This window comes from Oryctolagus cuniculus, chromosome X (genome assembly GCF_051225735.1).
Source record: "Oryctolagus cuniculus isolate XC-2025 breed Fujian yellow rabbit chromosome X, ASM5122573v1, whole genome shotgun sequence".
Classification (NCBI taxonomy): domain Eukaryota; kingdom Metazoa; phylum Chordata; class Mammalia; order Lagomorpha; family Leporidae; genus Oryctolagus; species Oryctolagus cuniculus.
In genome coordinates, this window is record NC_142888.1 from 58,545,566 (window position 1) to 58,567,769 (window position 22,204).

The window sequence follows — 22,204 nt, forward strand, 5'->3', positions numbered from 1 at the left end:
TTCTGTGCTGTGCTGAAAAAGAACACAAAGCAAAGTGAAGAGGCAACTGACAGAATGGGAGGAAATATTTGCAAACTATGAAACTGATAAAAGATCAATATCCAGAATTTATAAAGACCTCAAGAAACTCAACAACAACAACAAACAAACAATCCAGTTAAGAAGTGGCCAAAGGACTTGAATAGGCATTTTTCAAAAGAGGAAAAAAGCAACCATTATCCTACTGAAATAAGCCAGTCCCAAAAAACAAATACCAAATGTTTTCCTGATCTGTGGTAACTAATAGAGTACCTACAATGTAATGTATAAGAGTGTAATTGACATTTTGAGATTCAATGATTATTTACAGTGCTTAACTCTACTGTTGAGGGTCAGCATTTTTTTTCATCCTATTTATTGAACTCTTTGCTAAGTGTAGGGTTAACCTTATGAGTATAAAATAAACTGAAAATAGTTCTTTGTAAAAATTGAATGTGGGAATAGTAGAGGAAGGAGGAAGAAGGATAGGAGCATGAGTGGGAGGGAGGATAGGGCAGGATGCACCACTATGTTCCTAAATCTATAAATATGAAATACATGAAATTTGTATACTTACAGGGCACTGGGTGCTCATTACTGTGGGAGGCTTGTATCCTGGGAATGTGAAAATACTGAGGCTCTGGGTCGTGAAAACACTGAGGCTATGTGGGAAGGGTCATGGTGTGGCTGGGACTTTGGGCAGTCACTGTGGGAGGCTCCACAAGCTCAGGGATCCCTGGTTCAATGGTGAGGGACATTGCTGGGGAATCTGCTTTCACTGAGGATTGCACAGATCCTTTGTGTGGTCCTTGTGGAAATGCAGATGAATATTATACCCACTGGGGCTAGAACCCAGACACTGATGTCCTTAGAGGAGAGGAAGTGAGCAGAGTCTAAACCCACAGAGGAGAACAAATCTCTCCTTTGAATAAAAAAAAGAAAATTTACCATGGCCAACCTGGGTGTCACCTTAACACTCCTTTTACCCTAGAGCACTGAACAGAGCTCCTTGGCCACACCCACCACATGTCTCTAGGTATATACTGAAAGCAGACACTCCACTAAACCACACAATAAATAGTCAAAGCATAAAAGCTGCCAAAGCAAAGCAAAGAAGAAGAAGGAGGAGCAGGAGGAGGAGGAGCAGAAACAACCAAGGAGTATCTCCTCAAATGATGAATAATAAACACACAAATTCAATAAACAAGAATAAGGAACACAACATGATGTCCCCAAAAGAATACAATACTAGACTGTGAAGATGAAGAGATTGCAGAAGTGCCAGAAATGGAATACAAAAAAATTGATTGTAGGATTACTTAGAAGTAATCAGGAGCAAATGCATAAAATAATGAAAATCATACATTACATGAAAAACAATTTCCCCCACGAAATTGAGATATTAAAGAGAAAGCAAAAATGAAATCTTGGAAATGAAGAATTCAATAAAACAAATAAAAAATGCAGTGGAAAACCTTAACAACAAAATCATTGAAGCGGAATAAAGAATATTCAACTCAGAAGACAAATTGCAGGGAATTATACAAACAAAAAAAGAAGAAATTAGAGAAATAAAAAACACTGTTGGGAAACCACAGGATGCTATCAAATGACCCAACACACAGGTTCTAAGAGTTATTGAAGGTGTGGAAAGAGAGAAAGGATTAGAAGGCATTTTTAGTGAAATAATTACAGAAATGTCCCTAATTTTGAGAAAGAAAGTGACATCCAAATACAGGAGGCACATAGAACTCCTAATAGACACAACCACAAAAAATCTTCACCACGACATATTGTAATCAAACTCTATGCAGTAAAACATAAAGAAAAGATTCTAAAATGGGCATGAATGAAATGCCAGATTACCTTCAGAGGATCTCCAATTAGACTCACAGCAGACGTCTCATCAGAAACCCTACAGGCTAGGACAAAATGGAAGGATATATTCCAAGTCTCGATTAAAAAAAAAAAGTCACCTAGAATCCTGTACCTGAAAAGCTCTCATTTATGATTGAAGGTGAAATAAAGACCTTCCATAACAAACAGAAATTGAAAGAATTTGTCCCCATCCATCCAGCCTTGCAAAAGATGCCTAAGAGTGTGCTACACACAAAAACACAGAACCATGGTCATCACTACGAAAGAAGGTAAAGGAAGAAAAATCTTCCAGTAAAAGTACAAAAGAAATCCAGAGCAAAAAATAGGACTATTTATGGAAAAATGGCAGGGTCAAGTTGTTACTTATGAATAGTACCCTTGAATATAAATGGCCTCCACTCTCCAGTTACAAGACACAGACTGATGAACGGATTTAAAAAATCTATTTGCTGCCTGCAAGAAACCCATCTTACCAACAAAGATGCTCACAAGCCTGAAAGTGAAAGAAAAGTAAAAGATATTCCATGCTAACAGAAAGCAAAAAAAAAAAAAAAAAAAAAAAAAAAAAAACAGCTAGTGTAGCCACCCTGATATCAGACAAAATAGACTTTAACACAAAAACTGTTCAAAGAAACAAAAGGCACTATGCAATGGTTAAGGAGTCAATTCAATAGGAAGATGTAACTATTATAAACATATATGCACCTAATTACAGGACACCTGGTTATTTAAAAGAAATGTTAATGACTCTAAAAGGAAGCATAGACACAAATACTATAGTAATGGAGGACTTTAATACCCCACTTTCAGCATTGGACAGACCAACCAAACAGAAAATCAGCAAGGAAACAATAGAATTAATCAACACTATAGATCAAATGGATCTAACAGATATCTACAGAACTTTTCATCTTACACTTTCAAATACACATTTTTCTCACCAATGCATGGAACTTTCTCTAGGATTGATCCCATGCTAGACCATAAAGCAAATCTCAGAAAATAAAAAAAAAATTCAAAACCATACCATGCAACTTTTCGGACCACAATGGAATGAAGCTGGAAATCAGCAACTCAGAAAAAACACTAGAACATATGTCAACATATGGAGACTGAAAAACATGCTCCAGAATGAACAGTGGGATACTGAAGAAATAAAAAGAGAAATAAAAAAATTCTGGAGACAAATGAAAATGACAATACAAAATATCAAAATTTATGGGATATGGCAAAAGCAATGTTAAAAGGAAAGCTTATAGCAATTGGTGCCTACATCAAGAAATTATTAAGGCACCAAAAATATGAGCCATCTATGTATCTCATGAATCTAGAAAATTAAAAGCAAACCAAACCCAAAATTAGTAGGAGAAAAGAAATTATTAAAATTATAAAAGAAAGACACAAAATTGAAACAAAAAAAAAACAATATAAAGGATCAGCAAAATGAAGAGCAGGGTTTTGAAAAAATAAACAAAATTAACACACTATTGGCCCAACTAACCAAAAAAAGTAGAAAGAAGATCCAAATTAATAAAATTTGAGATGAAAAAGGAAATGTAACAGACACCACAGAAATAAAAAGAATCATCAGAAATTACTACAAAGAGCTGTATACCAACAAACCAGGAAACCTAAAAGAAATGGGTAGATTCATGAACACATACAAACTACCTAAATTGAACCAAGAAGGCATAGAAAACCTAAACAGACCCACAACCAAGGCAGAAATTGAATCAGTAATAAAGACCCTCCCTACAAAGAAAAGCCCAGGACTGGATGGCTGCACTGCTGAATTCTACCAGACATATAAAGAAAAACTAACTCCAATTCTCCTCAAGAGATTCAAATCAATCGGAAGTGAGAGAATCCTCCCAAATTCTTTATATGAAGCCAGCATCACATTAAATCTTAAACCTGAAAAAGATGCAACTGAGAAAGAGAACTACAGATCAATTTCCCTTATGAGTATAGACGCAAAAATCCTCAACAAAATTCTAAACAATTGAATCCAAAAACACATCAGAAAGATCATCCACCCAGACCAATTGGGATTTATCGCTGGTATGCAGGAATGGTTCAACATTTAGAAGTTAATCAATGTGATACATCACATTAACAAACTGAAGAACAAAAACCATATGATTATTTCAATAGATACAAAGAAAGCATTTGATAAAATACAAACTCTTTCAAGATGAAAGCTTTAAGCAATTTGGGTATAGAAGGAACATTCCTCAACAAAGTCAAGGCAATTTATGGCAAATCCATGGTTATGGTGCTATTGAATGGGGAAAAGTTGGAATCATTCCAGCTGATATCCAGAACCAGACAAGGATGCCCACTCTCATCATTGGTATTCAACACAGTCCTGGAAGTTTTAGCTAGAGCCATTAGGAAATGAAATCAAAGGGATACAAATTGGGAATGAGGAAGTCAAATTATCCCTATTTGGAGATGACATGATTCTATAGATAGGGAATCCAAAAGACTCCACAAGGAGACTATTGGAACATGAAGAAGAATTTAGAAAAGTAGCAGGATATAAAATCAATACAGAAAAAAAACAAAAGCCTTTGTATACACAACAAAGCAATTACTGAGAAAGAACTCTAAGATCAATTTCATTCACAATATCTACAAAAATATCAAATACCTTGGAATCAGTTTAACCATGGATGTCAAAATTCTTTACAATGAGAATTACAAAACATTAACGAAAGATATAGAAGAAAATACAAAAAAAATGGAAAAATTCTTCCATGTTCATAGATTAGAAGAATCAATATCATCAAAATGTCCATTCTTCCCAAAGCAATTTACAGATTCAATGTGATACCAATCACAATGCCAAGGACATTCTTCTCATAAATAGAAAAAATGATGCTGAAATTCATATGAAAACACAAGACACCTTGAATATATAAAACAATCTTACATGACAAAAACAAAGCTGAAGGCATCACAATATCATATTTCAATACATACACAGGGCAATTATAATCAAAACAGCCTAGTACTGGTATGAAAACAGAAGGATAGATGAATGGAACAAAATAGAAACACCAGAAAACAACCCAAGTATCTACAACTAACATATTTTACATAGGAGTCAAAATCAATTCCTGAAACCAGGACAGTCTCTTCAACAAGTAGTGCTGGAAAACTGGATTTCCACATGTAGAAGTATGAAGCAAGATCCCAACCTTACACCTTTCATAAAAATTCACTCAAAACAGATTAGACATAATCTACAACACGATATCATCAAATTATTAGAGAATATGGGGGAAACATTGCAAGACATTGGTATAGGCAAAGAGTTCTTGGAAAAGATCCCAGAGGCACAAGCAGTCATAGCCGAAATTAACAAATGGGATTGGGGCTGCACTGTGGTGCACTGGGTTAAAGCCCTGACCTGAAGTGCTGGCATCCCATATGGGCACCGGTTCTACTCCTGGCTGCTCCTCTTCTGATCCAGCTCTCTGCTATGGCCTGGGAGAGCAGTAGAAGATGACCCAAGTCCTTGGGCCCCTGCACCCGTGTGGGAGACCTGGAAGAAGCTCCCAGGTCCTGGCTTCGGATCTGCACAACTCCAGCTCTGTCTGGCCATTTCAGCCATCTGGGGAGTGAACCAGTGGATGGAAGACCTCTCTCTGTCTCTACTCTCTCTCTGTCTCTACCTCTCTCTGTAACTCGGTATTTCAAATAAAATAAATAAATAAATAAATAAATAAAATAAAATAAATCTTTTAAAAATGGGATTACATCAAGTTGAGAAGCAAAATGAAGTGGCACCAGAGAGAATAGGAGAAAATATTTGCACTGTTCAACTGATAAAGGATTAATAACAGAATATATAAAGAGATTAAGAAACTCCACAACAACAAAACAAAAAACCCAGTGAATAAATAGGCAAAGGACTTACAGATATTTTTCAAAAGAGGAAATCCAAATGACCAAAAGACATGAAAAAAAAAATGCACATGATCACTACCCATCACTGTTGACTGTTGAGGAACAGTTTTTTATACTATTAGTTGAACTTATGTGTATAAATTTAAACTTATTTGTATAAAGTCAATTCAAAATAGATCTCAGTAAAATGTAAGAGTGGGAATAACAGAGGGAGGAGGTAGAGGGATGAGAATATGGGTGAGAGGGTGGGCACAGTAGGAAGAATCACTGTGTTCCTGAAGTTGTAATTACGAAGTATAAGATGTTTGTAACTGTAAAGCTGTATAGTTCTGCACACGTACCTATGGACTTACTTCTAAGGGAACAGTTTAAAAACTTGCCGTGGGACCCAAAATTCCCTTAAGCTGGGTGGTAAAAATATCTTCTTTTTTTTTTTTGACAGGCAGAGTTAGACAGTGAGAGAGAGAGAGAGAGAGAGAGAGAGAGAGAAAGGTCTTCCTTTTTCCGTTGGTTCACGCCCCAAGTGTTCGCTACGGCCGGCGTGCTGTGCCGATCCGAAGCCAGGAAACAAGTGCTTCCTCCTGGTCTCCCATGGGGTGCAGGGCCCAAGCACTTGGGCCATCCTCCACTGTACTCCCAGGCCACAACAGAGAGTTGGCCTGGAAGAGGAGCAACCGGGACAGAATCCGATGCCCCAACTGGGACTAGAACCTGAGGTGCTGGCGCTGCAGGAGGAGGATTAGCCTAGTAAGCCATGTCGCTGGCCAAAAATACCTTCTTAAGTGTTAAACTGATCATATTGATAGGATTAAATGTCTGGTAACGATACTAGAATTAAAAAAGAGTGAATGCTCCAACATGGGAAGTAGTCTACACAGCAGACTCACAGAATGACAATCACTTTAAATGATACTCTGACTAAGATCCAGCCCTTAAGGCATTCTGGTTTGGCTGAAAAGCCCACAAGAGCATTTTAGCCATGGAAAACCAAGAAACCAAGACAATGTGGCAAAAAAATGTCCTACATGAAGGGCCTCAGAGGGTGAGACTCCAGTGGAAAGAAGTGGTTATCAAAGAAGGAGGTGTTTTCCTCTGAAAGGAGGAGAGAACTTCCACTTTGCTTATGGCCTTTTCTAAATACTGAAGGAGTTTGTGGATTCAAAGGCTTCCATAGCCTAGGCAGCTCATGTCAAGAGCCGCAGGTGATCGCTGATGTCATACAGAAGAGTGTTAATTGTTAAATTAACAACAGGAGTCACTGTGCACTAACTTCCCATGCAGGACCTCTGTCTTCAAAGAGTTGTATTATAATTATGTCTAAGTGTTCACAAAAGATGTATCATTCTTGGGTGCTTTTTTTAAATTTAATTTTCTGAAAAAAATATTGAAATTAACTTGAAGTTCCAATGACTTTAAATAGCCCTTGTCTAGACTATAGAGGAACAGTTTGTGTGTGTGTGTGTGTGTGCGAATTGTCAAACTATTTTTTAAAAGATTTATTTTTGTTTATTTGAAAGACAGAGTTATAGAGAGACGTAGAGACAGAGAGAGAAAGAGGTCTTCCATCCTCTGGCTCATTCCTCAAATGACATCAAGTGCTGGAGCTGAGTTGATCCGAAGTCAGGAGCCAGGAACTTCTTCCAGGTCAACCACATGGGTGCAGGTACCCAAGGACTTGGGCCATCCTCTACTGCCTTCCCAGAATATAGCATAGAGCTGGATCAGAGGAGGAGCAGCCAGAACTAGAACTGGCACCCTTATGGGATGCCGGCACTGTAGGCCAGGGCTTTAATCCAATGCACTGCAGTGCCGACCACAGAACACTTTACGAATCTAGAGTTGGTCTTCTGTGTATAAAGTTAAAAAAATAGATCTTAGGGGAGAATGGGACTGGGTATGGGAGAGGGAGGAGGAGAGGGGTGGGAGAGTGGGTGGGTGGGAGGGTATGGTTTGAAGAATCACTATATTCCTAAAGTTGTACTTAAGAAATGCATGAAGTTTGTGTTCCTTAAATAAAAGGTTTCTTTAGGGGAAAAATAAATTAATTAATTTTAAGAAGTCATTGGGATATCATATGATGAACTGAACCAACTCTCTTCATGATGCCAACCGCAACCTTGGTTTTACGTAAGTACATTATGTTTTAAGATCAATTTTAATGAACAGCATTCTAGATTCATAAGAATACTATATAGTTATACTCCAGAGATTATCAGATTATATGACGTTTAATATTTCATTTTTTGCAAGAATCATTTTGTGCACAAAATTTCAAATATGGCATCTACTTTCTGACTTGTAATGAAGAATATATTGTTCATAGTGGGTTTAAGGAATTAGAGTTCTTGGGAGAGTTCAAAGGAAATAAGATAAAATGAAATTTGAACCTACAACCTGGCCAGCATTTCAAGCCTTTGAAATGTGATATGATCAATATGATTACTCGACTTTCTAAGAGAAATAAGCTCCCTCTGTAATTGATGATCCTGAGAACGCCATGTGTGAAAGAGCAATGAATGTTTAAGTAAGAATGTTTTTAGAATTATTCTTCTCTTGGGAATTTTTTTCTTGTTTACTGGTAAAATGGGCCAACTACTTCAAACAGATCTGTGAGATTATCTAATGTTACAGATTTTAAGGAACACTTGCTGACAAACTGAAGGACAATTTAGGAGGAAGCAAAAATTCCTTTATCAGTAATCACTTTTATTTCTCCCATTATCTCTTTCCGTGGCTCTAAATTTCTGAGCCCTGTGATTTAGAAGAAAACAACACACTTAAGTAAATGAACAAGAATCACTGAAGCATAGATATAAATGTGTAAACCAGTTTTAGAGAGAGCAGTTGCTGACCGTGGTAAAGTCAGTATCGATAGTGTACTTAATGAGCTACTGTAATAGATATAATATAATTAGAGTATGGAGCACAAATATTACTGACGTCGGCAGAAGGAGTTGACAGAGAATGTAGAGACGGGGGCTAATGAAAGAAAATCTCCACTTGGAAATATTTAATGGAAACAAAAGCTCTTCTCCAATGCAATATGCTATTTGTCACTTGCTCAGATAAAACTCATGCTGTTTCTAAAGGAGACCTTGCACAACCTTGTCTTGAATCCACTCACATTATAGGTCTTCCTGTCTCTTCATTGGATTTCACAGTGTTTTGGAAAAGGCTTTCTTTATCATTGATCAAAGACATTTGTAATTACATTTGTGTTTTCTAAGATGTTGGTAACTATACCCATTTTTTTTGTCACCCACTAATGAAAAGAAAAAAAAAGATTTATAATTCAACTTTTCACATAAATAAATTTCATTCTCCTCAGTATATCAAGGTTGATTAACAGTTCCTAAAGCAGAGATTTATGAGGTGGAGATTCCAGAAAGATACTTGCAGTAAGCGCCATCTCCAATGTGGGCATTTCACCTAGTGATTAAGCCACAAGTTGGGAAAAGCACACTGGAGATTAGAGTGCTGTTCAAGGTCCAACTCCATTCCTGATTCCATATTCCTGCTAATGTATATTCTGGGAAGCAGCAGAGGATGCAAGCACTTTTATTCCTGCCACCCCATGAGAGACCTTATGACTCCCAGCAGGACATGGCAGCCCTCATGACTCTGAGCTCTGGCCTGGCGCAGCCCTGGTTCTTTATAAGCATTTGAGAAGTGAACCAACAAAAAAAAAATTCTCTCTCTCTCTCTCTCTCTCTCTCTCTCCCCCTCTACCTCCTTAAGTGAATAAATAAATAAGTCATGTCCAACACAGGAAATTATAATTCAAGTTGAATATAATTTATTCATGAAATTATCATGGTGAATAATTTTAACTACTGTCTTCCCTCACATATAATTTTATCTTTAATTTAAAATAGAACAAAATTTGATGCTTTGGTTTTGCATTGTTTACTCTCTAATTAAAAAGGGGAATTCTAAAATGGGTATTCATTCAAGTGTATATAATCATAGTAACAAATAATCAAGGTATTTTTACAGTATCACAGTGTTGGGTTTAACAGCATACTCAATCAGTGTTATGGAAACATACAGTTGTTGAATATAAAAACAATAACAAATCCCTAGGTTAGATTTCTAAACTAAAAGATATTTTATTATCCTATTTTCTGCTGTGCTTTGACCAGACAATGTTACAGTAATAAGCTGAAACTTGAGATGTCACTATCTGAACTTGCACCTCTGTGATAATTTGCAATTTGAACTGTCTTGTTTCTAATTAGTTAATTAGCACATGTTTGTCCTCTAGAAAATTGCCATAGCATGACTTTAAGGCACCCCACTTCCTAATTCTGTATTTGATGCCCCCTTTATCACTCTTTTATCACTCCATAATAATGACCTTATTATGTTTGTGCTATCTGGGAAACCCTGTAATCCAGGTTTAATCACAGAAAATGTTCTGATCCAACTGTAAATTACAATTATTTTAAATGAACAAGCAAGGAATCCAGATTTTAAATCATTATTTTTGTATAAATTAACTGGATATTACTCTTCAATTTCTAATTTATTTTTACATTTATTTGAGAGGCAGATAGACAGAGAAACATACAGGGAGTTTCTGTCCATGGGTTCTATCCCGAAATGGATGTAAAGACTGGGAGTGGGCCAGACCAAAACTGGGAGCCCAGAACTCAATCCAGGTCTCCCATACGGGTGTCAGAAACCCAGTTACCTGAACCATCACTATTACCTCCAGGATCTGCATTAGCAAGAAGTTGGAGTCAGGAGCAGGAGCCAGATAATAAACTCAGGCACTCTGATATGGGATGCAATCATCTTAAATAATATCTTAACTAATGGACTAAACACCTGCCCCAGTCCTCAATTTCTAATCTCCATCAGATGTACACAAATAAATACATGTATATAAACATATTTTCAATTTGCACGGATGATTTTTTATTTAGTGCTTGCTGTATGCAAGGGACTTCTCTAAATATAATAATGCTTGTTATAAAGGAGGATTCTAAAAGGCTCATGGAAAATGTGTACTATGAAAAATCTATGTATGGATTTCAAAATTTTTGGCAAGAAATTAAATTTATGTTTTACTTCTACTTTCCATGAAGTTTTCGAAATATCCTCATTTATTAACTCAAATAAATAAATGTCTTCCCAACAATCTTCTGAGGTAGACACTATTAGTATCCATATTTTACAAATTTGAAATTGAAGCATGGAGAGCTTATTAACTAATCCAAAAGAACCTATTTATTAAGTGATGAAACTAGAATCAGACAAGAATCCAGGGGCAGGCCTGTGGTGCAATGGGTTAAGAACCCACTTGGAATGCTTGCATCCCATACCAGAGTACCGGGATTGAGGTCCACCCCTGCTTCTCATCTAGCTTCCGACTAATATGGGCCCTAGGAGGCAGAAAATGATGTCCATGTACATCTGTCTGTCGTGCATACAGGAGACTTGGAGGGAGTTCCTGGCTCCTGGCTTTAGCTTGGCCCAGCCTTGGCTGTTGTGGGTTGCTCAGGCAGATGGAATATATCTCTACCTCTCTATTGTTCTCTGTCACTCTGCCTTTCAAATAAATAAATAAATAATCTTTTTTAAACTTGAAAAGATAATCCAAAGAATATGTTTCCCCCTTGGTTAAAATTCTTGCAGCAAGTGCTTATTAATCCAAAGACCTTTGAACTGTATCCAGTGTGGAAGGCGAGATTTTCAGGGAAACATTCTTCAATGATTCCTTGCTCTTTTGTTTGCAAACCAATCAGCTCAATTACTGCTGATCAAGTCAAGCTTCTCAGTTTTGTTCATTCACTCGGTGAGGCTTATCATGTCAGAAATAGGAGTTTTGACTGTGACTGCCGTAACAAATCAAGCCTGTATAAATCGGAGATTTCCTGTACACTGAGCTACATATGAGAATTGAAGGAGAGGGAACCATCAAAAACGGCTCGGGAGTTTGAAGTCTGAAAATCTGGGGAAACAATTGTGGCATGAGCACAAATGAGGAAACTGGGAATGGAAGTGCTATGACTGCTCTATAGCAAATAGGAAAGTGTCAAGATTTGTGGAGAAATAATAGTTCCTTTAAAGGAAGCATAAGGGCCTTCAGGGCCTGTGATGTAGTCATTTCCAGATTCTTATGCCAACAGCTCTCCACTGAGCTCATATATTATCACATTTCTCCTGCCGCCACACCTGCACTTTACAACTACAGATGTATGACTGTACCTGCAATTTTGGAAGGAACTGACCCTCTAGCTATTGTTTAAAGTGATAGCTTTCATTTTTCTTTCCTCTGGACAGTGTATAAATTAAAGCCGAGTGAGATGTCGTAAAAGTTACCAGATGTTGCTCTATGGTATTTCATGCTCTCTCAGGAACATGTTGTATCTCGGTGATAATCACAGGATTTTCTGTCAAAATGTTCTTTAAAAGGTAAAGAGTGTATGACGTTTTCTCCTGTTTGTCCTAAATGGGAAAAGCACCTTTGAAGGCATGGTCATATTCATAGGGACGAGCAGATCAGGGCCCTCAGTATGTTTGTGGGATGAGCCATCCTGACAAGGAAGTATTGGGGACAGTGAAGCAGCTCAAAGTGAGTGTACACCTCAACTACGTCCTCATTTTCACAAGTGCACTTTTGCAAGAAGAAAGGAAGGTTTATGAGTAGAGGAAATATTTTCCCTTTTCTTGCCAACTTGTCTTTTGGAGTCGCTGGTTAACTTACTGCATTCTTTAAATCTCAGGCATTGGGGCTGGCGCTGTGGCGTAGCAGGTAAAGCTACTGCCTGCAGTGCCCACATCCCATATGGGCGCTGGTTCAAGCTCCAGCTGCTCCACTTCCGATCCAGTTCTCTGCTATGATTTGAGAAAGCAGTAGAAGATGGCCCAAGTCCTCAGGACCTTGCACCCGTGTGGGAGACCTGGAAGAAGCTTCTGGTTCCTGGCTTCAGATCGGAGCAGTTCCGGCCGTTGCAGCAAATTGGGGGGTGAATTAGCAGATGGAAGACCTCTCTCTCTCTCTGACTGTTCTTCTCTCTCTCTGTGTAACTTTGCCTGTCAAATAAATAAATAAAATCTTTAAAAAATAATCTTAGGCATAGAGCTATGCCTGTGCATATGATAGACGGTCATTAAGCATAACTTGAAAATCCAGTGCTCCTTTAGGAGGAAAGTCGAATGTAGAGACAGGAAAGGAAGTTAATAGGAAAAGTAGGGGAAAGGCAAAGAACGGCGCTTGTGTCAGGTGGGTCCTCTGGGAAGATGATGCAGAACAGAAGTAGAAGCAAGAGGCTTAGTGAGGTTGGTAACATCTGTGAATGATGAAAGTGAGAGGAAGCAGGATTTGTGTGGAAAAGTCTTCAGACTATAATACAGGCTTGGCATCTGTGAAAGGAGAGGAAAGAGGTCACAAGACTGAGAATGAAGAACCTCTGATCACAACACAGCTCTGATAAAGTCTTACCCAAACAAAGGAGGCCCTCCAGAGCAAAAGTTTTCCATTTGGATAGTCGCACACTGAGCAAAAATGCCTATACTCTAAATAACATCTCCTTAGTCTTCAGCTGAAGTCTAACTGGAATGAAATTGACCACTTGATTACCCTTTCTAGTCAGCATGAAATCATCAACATAATTTATAAATGTCATGTTCTGCAAGATAACAAGATGCCCAGGATCTCCTCTGACTGCATTAAGAAAGAAAGTGACGGCAAAAATAAGATAGTCTTGAGATGAAGTAGCAAATGTATATTTTCATTTGTTCCCGTGTGATTGTGAGCTGTTCTCCTGGTTGAGATAAAAATGTATCAGTCAATATTTTCTCACCATAGCTAAATACCTAAGACAAACGACTTATAAGGGATGGTGGTATGTTTTGGCTCATGGTTTTAGAGGTTCACAGTCCAAGACTAGTCGGCCCTGCTGGTTCAGCCATGTAGTAAGGACTGAGGGTGACAATGGCAGAGTGTATATAGAGGAATAATCACGTGGTGAGCCAGCAAATAAAGACACAGGAAGCATACTCCTCATCTACGTCTGTATGGTCTCTCCTTACAATGCTACCACGATTCAGTTATGGGCGCTCCACCATTGGCCATTAATATTAATCCACTAATGATTAACACAAGACCTTAAGGATCAAGTCTTTAACATATGTATCTTTAGGGGATACCCAAACTAATATCAAAGCCATACCAAAAACTATTGAAAAAAAGTGAAATTAATGGCTTCATTCCACATACCTAAGTCCATATGTTAATCTGTTCTAGAAAAGATACCACATTTGGCATGACAAGTAGCATTTGAGTTTATCTCATGGTTGAAATTATGAGAGTTTATATATTATTCTGTAGGGTCCACACTGGTAAATGGATTCCTGATAGTGACTACAAGTCAAAGTCAAAGTTTAAGCTGTTATAAATTTTTTTATTCCTAGGAAGCTCCTCTCAAGTATTTTACAGTAACGAAAAACTGATTTGATGCATTGGAAAATGTCTTCTGGGTCGGTCCTTCTATCATCAAACCTAAAGGGCCCATTATGACTTTGATTTTGGTCACCCCTTAATATTTATTGAAATATCAAGCTATTTCTCATTCCTCAGTGCACAAGTACTCTGAGTAAATAATTGTAGGTTCCTTTGTAAGAATATTAAGTGGAATCACTATAGTATGTATGTACTTGGTGTTTTTTTAAGTTTTTTTTTTTGTATTTGAAAGGCAGAGAGTGAGAGAGAGAGAGATGAGAGAGAGAGAGAGAGAGACAGAGATCATCCATCTGCTGGTTCACTCCCCAAATGGCCACAAAGGTCAGGGCTGAGGCAGACCAAACCCAGGAACTAGGAGCCCAAGGACTTGGGCCATCTCCTATTACTTTCTCAGGCCATATCTGAGAGCTGGATCAGAAGTGGAGCAGCCGGGTCTTGAACCAGCGCCCATACGGGATGCCAGCGCTTCATGCTAGGGCATTAACCCACTGTGCCACAGCGCCTATCCCGGGTACTGTGCTTTTATAACCATCTCTACAACTCTCTGCAAACAAGCTGGTTATGACAATAACTGTGACTTCAGAGTCAAGCACCACTACCTCATCTCTATTACTTGGCATTGTAGGGGTTAGAAGTGTGGGAGCCATCTTCCCCATGGGTCTGAATGCGCTTAGCTCTGTGACTGCTTATTCCAGTCTAAGAGCCAGCCTGCAAAGAATTATGACTGAAGTTCTTAGGGAAGCTGTGCCTCTCTCATCAGTGCATACCCAATGTTTTCAATGAGTTCTGTGTCATCTGGATGCTTTGATGGGATATAATCCTCTGTTGGATCATCTCATCTCACATATTGCTACATATTGTTTTTAATTGTTTACTAACTGCCTTATGTAGAACAGAAATGCAACTGATTAAAAACCAATCAATTCCACTAAACTTTAACAAATTATTTCCATATTTATTTTTCTGCTTAAAATTATTTAATTGTTTAATTTGAGAGGGGGAGAGAGAGAATTTCCCATCTGCTGATTCTATCCCCAGATGCCTGTAGCAGCTTGGGGGCAAAGCCAAGAGTAGGGAATTCAATACAGATTCCCCATGAGTGGGAGGAACCTAACTACTTGAGCCATCCTTGGCAGCCTCCCAGGGTCCACATTAGCAGAAAGCTGGATTTAGGAGTTAGAGCAAGGAGTTGAACCCGGAAACTCCTACGTGGATTGCATGTGAACCAACCAGCATTTCTTTAAGATTTATTTATTTATGTGAAAGGCAGAGTTACAGAGAGAGAGAGAGAGAGAGAGAGAGAGAGAGAGAGAGAGAGAATTTCTTCCATTTGCTTATTTACTCCCCAAGAGGCCGCAATAGCTGGTGCTGGGCCAGGACAAAGCCATGAGCCAGGAGTTTCTTCTAGGTCTCCCTTCTGGGTGCAGGGGCCTAAGGTTTTGGGCCATCCCACACTGTTTCCCCAGGCACATTAGCAGAGAGCTGGAACTGAAGTGGAGCAGCCAAGACTCGAACCAGCGGTCATATGGGATGCTGGTACTGCAGACACTGGCTTAACCTGCTGTTCCACAAGCCCGACCCCAGATTAATTGATTCCTAGATTTCTTCCAGCTATTTATAATTAATCATTGTAGTAAATTAATCGCTTCTCAGCCTTTTGGCTAAGATCCAGTGTGTGTTGTAAATTATTCTATTTATAGAATTGTCCACATTTGGCAAGCAAGGCACTCTTTAATCTGGCTCCTCTGTGATTCTATCATGCTCTCAACTGAAGCTGCTTTGAGTATTTTGTACCTATCCTGCTCAGCCGAAGAAGCTGGCATTTCTCCCAGGAAGTTCTAATCCATTTTAGATTGATATTAGAAACCAAGATCTATTTGGTAGGCGTGCACATTTCTGTTGCAGGTACCTTTGCCAGTAGGTTGTTTTAGTGCTAAAGATAGGAAACACATGCATGTCAGTACACTGGTGTGCATATATACATATGAAAATACAAAGTTCATGGAAAATGCATATTATAAAAACTATGCATAAATTTCAAACATTTTTGCATCAAAACAAACATATCTTTTATTTTCCATGAACTTTTCCATGTACACTTGTACACAATCATGTATAAATGTGGAAAGAGAGAGAGAGAGAGATCTTCCATCCACTGCTTCACTCCCCAAATTGCCTCAATGGCTGGATCTAGCCTGATCCAAAACCAGGAGCCAGGATCTTCTTCTGGGTCTCCCATGTGGGTTTAGGGGCTCAGGCACTTGGGCCATCTTCCACGGTTTTCTCAGAAACATTATTAGGAGCTGGATCAGAAGTGGAGCAGCCAGAACTCAAACTAGTGCCCATATAGGATGCAGGCGCTGCAAGCAGAGGGTTTACCTGCTATGCCACAGCACTGGCCCCTTAACTGGCATTTTAACTACTAGGCCAATTGACCACCCCAAACTTACTTTCAAATCCTGAATCCATACATAGACAAAAACAGATTTGTCCACTGTAACTTTTTTCCAACTCACCACTGTGAATGTCTTGGAACTTGCACCACCTTGTGTCAAGGACTTTCCATGCTCCAGACATAACCCAGAATAGAGTACTGATTGCCTCCTTATTTTACCATTTGCTTCCTTGTTTCACTTCTGCTATGGTTTAAATGTGATTTGTCCCCCAAAGGTTCATGTGCTGAAAGTTTAGTGCCCAATGTAGCAATATTGTGAAGCAGCAGAATCATTAAGAATTAGGACATAATGGGAGCTGATAAATTCTTTAAGAAGGATTAATGCTTTTGTTGCAGGAATTTTTAACTTTTGGGAAGTCTGCACATGAGCAAGCAAACTTGGCATCTCCCCTGAGTATCTCCTGCCTCTTCACTTGCCAGTCACCTCTCTCTCTCTCTCTCTCTCTCTCTCTCTCTCTCGGTCTCTCTCTCTCTCTTTCTTTCTCCTTCTTTATGTGATCAGTTCCCTTTGTTTCTCCATCACATTGTGATATAGCCAGGCGGCCAATATCAAGATGCAGTGAGTATCATGCAGTGTGGATCTTCCAGTCACGAGAATTGTAAGCCAAAATATATCCCCTTACTTTATAAGCCACCCAGTCTGACATGTTTTTTCTGAGAACACAAAATGGACTAAGACAACTTCTTCCGCCAATTTTGTCTATTGATTGCTCTGGAAGGCAGATGCTGAGGCATACTTAGAATTGCAAGTTGTGTGTCTGTGACGATGTTGGTAGCACCTGTGAATGACAAAACAATGAAGAAAGGAAGATTTGATGGAGATCTGATTGCAGATGTAATACACACAAGGAAAAGGCAGGAGGAAACTGAATTAGGGAAAGGGACTCAGATGCTGATGCAAGATTTTGCCCAAACCACAGAGAGGCCTGGGACAAAGATTGCCCTTTTAGTGAAGCATCTTAGAGGACTGAAATACCTAGACCCTGGGACTGCTGTCATGTACAGTTGTTGGTTGCAAGATGCCTAGGAAGATTGAAGGCTGGGCTCCAAAGCTGAGGCACATCCTCAAGTCATTAACCGACAAAGGCTTTCAGCAAAAGGCTCTCTTTGGAGCCGAACTGTAATTCATGAATGAATTGAGAGTGCACTCCATGGGTATCACAGCAGCAATAAAAGGTGGAAGATAAGGAGAATAAATATCAGGAGAAAAATAAGGGAAGAAGGAAGGTGGAAAGCAAATGAAAAGTATAATTCTGGTAATAAAGCAGCCATGGAAGTAATAAGAATAATATACAACCCTTTATTAGCTATTTCCATATGTTTTCAATTTTATCATTCAATGTCACATTCTAAGGAGTTAAATAGTACTATTCTACACACACAGAGACTGAAGTTCAGAGAAACTTTGTAACTTGACCAAAATCACAAAATAAAGTTGGTAGAGTTCAAACTGAGCAGTCTTACTCCACATCTTTTATCCTAACATTTAAAAATGACAATACATTTCTTCTTTCTTACTATGAATATCTCTACAACCCTATATAAATGGCACATATAATACACATGATATGATTACCACTCTATAAATTTTAATATATATTGGAGAGTCTTTAAAAAGTTCTGGTAATTCTGTCCTTCAAATAAAATATTTATTAAAAAATTCAAATTTTAGAAAATGTAACATGCACTTCCACATAAGGGATAGTCATATGGTGTCATCTGCTTTTATAGAAATACAACAAGTCTTTTTAAAACAGTTGTATTTATTCAGAGACGTAATATATATTTAATAGTTTTTGCTTCAACTTGAGAAATAGTTTTCTAGCCCTTTCAATTATTACTAAATTGTCCAGGAATCCTCTGGATATTTTTTTTGGAAATAGTGGTTCTACAGAAATATTTTATCTATACTATAGCCTGCTATTAAAATCCTTCACAAATCCAAAAGTAATTCTTCACAAATAACTACCGAATACTTTCAATTTCCTTTCTGGGGATCATAGAAGCGCTATGGAATATAAAGGCTATATTTCAGAATGTGTTCTGAATGTTTTCACTGGAATTCTCAAGATGCATTGCTTGGCAAAAATTTTAATATCCTTTCAAAATATTTTGAACTGAACCAAAAACACAAACACAGATGCTTACATGTCATAAAAATGTATATAAACCTGAGCTATGTAAATACTATTATCTAATCCAATATTGCCTCCTCCTCTCACCATCTGTGAGTTCTTTTACAGTAGGGCATCAAGAAAAGGGTGTTAAGTTGGAGTATTAATTTTTGCTTTGCTTCTGTCTAATAAGCTAATTTGAAGAAACATAAAAAACACAGAATTTAAAGAAAAGACATACAAAGTAGTTCCAAGCATTCAAAAGAGGTTTGCATTCACTGGTTTTCTTCCTTTCAATTTGAAATTTAATAAAAACTATTGAAGACCTGAAAAACAATTCCTAAAAGATCAACTTTTGCAGAAATCCGTAGCTACACAATGCATTTTATCTATTGTGTTAAAACATTCATTAGACGCAAATACAAAAACCATAAGCCAAGCTGCCATTCTTCAATAATTTGAGCAAAGATAAAATGCCTAAGGAACAACATGGATGACTTGCCAAGCATGGTCTCTTTGCCTTAAGAAGCATAAAAAGAAAGCAACAAATGGATGAGCGTGTTCAGTTATATACACTAAACTGCGTCTTTGGCACTAGGACTCAGAGCATCCCATCACATAGCATTAACACGTTACAAAAGTGCATCATGTCACAGAAATAGAACCACCAGCATTCCAAAGCAGCTTTGTCAACTAGGCAACAAAACACTCCACATCAGGTCCCTCTGTTGTCCATTACTGAATACACTGGTAGCAACTTCGAAATGAAAAAAGTAAGAAAAGAAAAAAAAGGAGCTGCACCGTTTTTCTTTTCTCTGTTTAAAATCAAACAGAAAACAAACATCAACTCTGTGATACACTAGCATCTTCAAAGTACATCGTTTGTACAAGGGAAGGACGAAGAACAAAAATGTGTCTAGAGAGATGCAAACATTCATGAGTGAGTGAGCACACCTCACATGGCTTTCTGGTGGTACTCAGGGGGAGCCACTTCATAATCACTGGCACTGAACAAAGCTGTGGAATTTTTCTGCCAGGTACTTTAGAAAACCGTGAAGATAATTCAGTAATAAAGCAAGACTCTTCTCATCCACAGGTGCATAGGCCAACATCACTCCAATTCACACAGATAATTGCAGTAGATGTGGTGCTCCAGACAGTGGGGACATGGGTACATCGGAGTGATCTGCGAGGATTTCAGCATCCTGGGATCTCTCAAATTTGCGGAGCAGCTGAGTGCCCAGCTTTACATTGAAGTCTTCTTTTAGCCCTGCCACAACTTCATTAACAACATACTCCCTGAGATTTCTTATAATTTGCATAATCCTCCAAAATGGAATCCACATTCTTCTTGGAAGGAAGATAAAAGAGCTGTTTTTGTCGGGTAATTAAGTTGCAAGCCTTAACAAGTCATGGTTTTAGCTCTTCAGAAATCTTTAACTCCCACTCTGTTCATGAATGTTTCTTCATTTTCAACAGTAGGATCTACGAGGACCCTTTTCTTCCTAGGAGGCTGAGGTGTCTCACGGGTACTGCCACCATCTCCATTTCCAGGTGTTTTCTGTGTGCTCCTTTCATTTGCAGTTTTTCTGTTGCAAACCAGATGTCTTTTCTCCTCGAGCAGCCCTTCTCATCTTCCCCTCTGCATGTTGCTCCTGACTGACTTTCGGAAGTTCTCTCTGTTTCCTCCTGAAATTTAGGCAGGTGTCCTGTAGCATATCAGTAATGCAGATTCTCCTTAAATGATGAAACATATAAATTCACAAAAATACGATTTATAAAACATTTTTACATGAGTGGTCATTTAGTCTAGCAGTCAAAAGACATCTGCCTCCCATATTGGAGTGTCTGGATTCTGAATCTAGCTTTCTGATAATGGAAGGCATTGATGATGGCTCAAGTGATTGAGTTCCTGCTGCCTATATGGAGACCTGAAAGGCATTTCTGGCTCACGGTGCTGGCACTGGCCCAGTAGCATTGATTAGGGAATTTGGTGAGTGAGCCAGTAGATGGGAGCTTACTCTCTCTCTCTCTCCTTCTCAAGCCACATCAAGTTTATGAATCTTTTTCTGATATATACATATATATATGAAAGTATATCTTAATTTTTTAAAAAAATAGCGAAAGTATTAGTTCTCTCTTCTTTCAACTAGTTGAGGCAGTTACTCTTGTCCATCCCCTCACAGCTTATCTTGTGGCAGTCAGATCAAAAGGTTTATACATGAGATTGACCAATGACTGTTGCTTCTAAAGAGGGAGAAACTTTCTTGATAATTAATCTAATTTAGTACCTCGCTGCTTTAAGAAGTTGTAAAATGGTCATGAAAAGAACTATATATGACCAGGGTGATCTTATACTAATCCTGGAAAAATAGACAGGATAATGAGGCAGGTATTAACTTCAATGGTAATAAAATAAAGTAAATTTAGCACCTATTGTCTTACTCCCTGATAAATTTAAACACTTTTGGTAACTACCTGGGATCCTCAACATTTGAATTTCAAATTTCTGTTTTAATTTACCAAGTAAATTTATAGGAGGAAAGAAATGGGACAAGCAGATTCAATAAAGAAGACAAACTGAGAATTTTACTATTAGCAAGAGATAATGTAAATCCAAGAGGAATAATTGAGAAATACAAAAAACATGACAGAAAGGAAATACCAAATTATACTTTTAGGATCAGAGGTTTATACGTACAAATTTATTTATTGGTATATCAAATTGATTCTTGTTTCCTATTCTATAGTGATTATTTCCCTAAATGCGGTGACTTTATTCATGCTACCATAGCTAGAACATGACACTTTATTACCAATCTTGAAGAAACACTGGGACAAAATTCTACTGTGTGATGTCTTCAAATGAATATGTTTAGTTTATATATGAGGGAGTTTCAAACAGTTAATGGAGGGGTGGACATTTGGCACAGTGGTTAAGTGGTGGCTTGGGATACCCACAAACCATATCACAGTGCCTGGTTCCAGTCCAGGGTCCTTTGTTTCTAATCCAGATTTCTGATAATGCACACTCTGCATGGCAGCAGATGATATCTCAAGTGTGTGGGTCCCTTGTGGAAGACCTAAACTGAAATCTAGACTTTGGGTTTTCACCTGGCCCAGGCTGGCTATTGTGGGCATTTAGGGAGTGAACCAGCAGATGGTAGATTTCTCTGTGTGTCTCTTTCCCCATTTCTCTGTTTTCTAAATGAAATGAAAATAAGTGTATTTTTATGTTGATGAAAAATGAAATTAAAAGTGTATTTTGATTCAATTTTTAATAATCCAGGCATAATTGTGTATTATCTTCTATTGCAGGGTCAATAACTACACTACACATTACTGTCTACATTG

The 22,204-nt window shown here is 38.1% G+C and overlaps 1 pseudogene; it reads right to left on the reverse strand.

Annotated features, from left to right (window-relative positions):
• Positions 1 to 19,805: 19,805 nt before the first annotated feature.
• On the reverse strand, positions 19,806 to 20,484 carry LOC100338275 (mortality factor 4-like protein 1 pseudogene; annotated as a pseudogene).
• Positions 20,485 to 22,204: the final 1,720 nt, after the last annotated feature.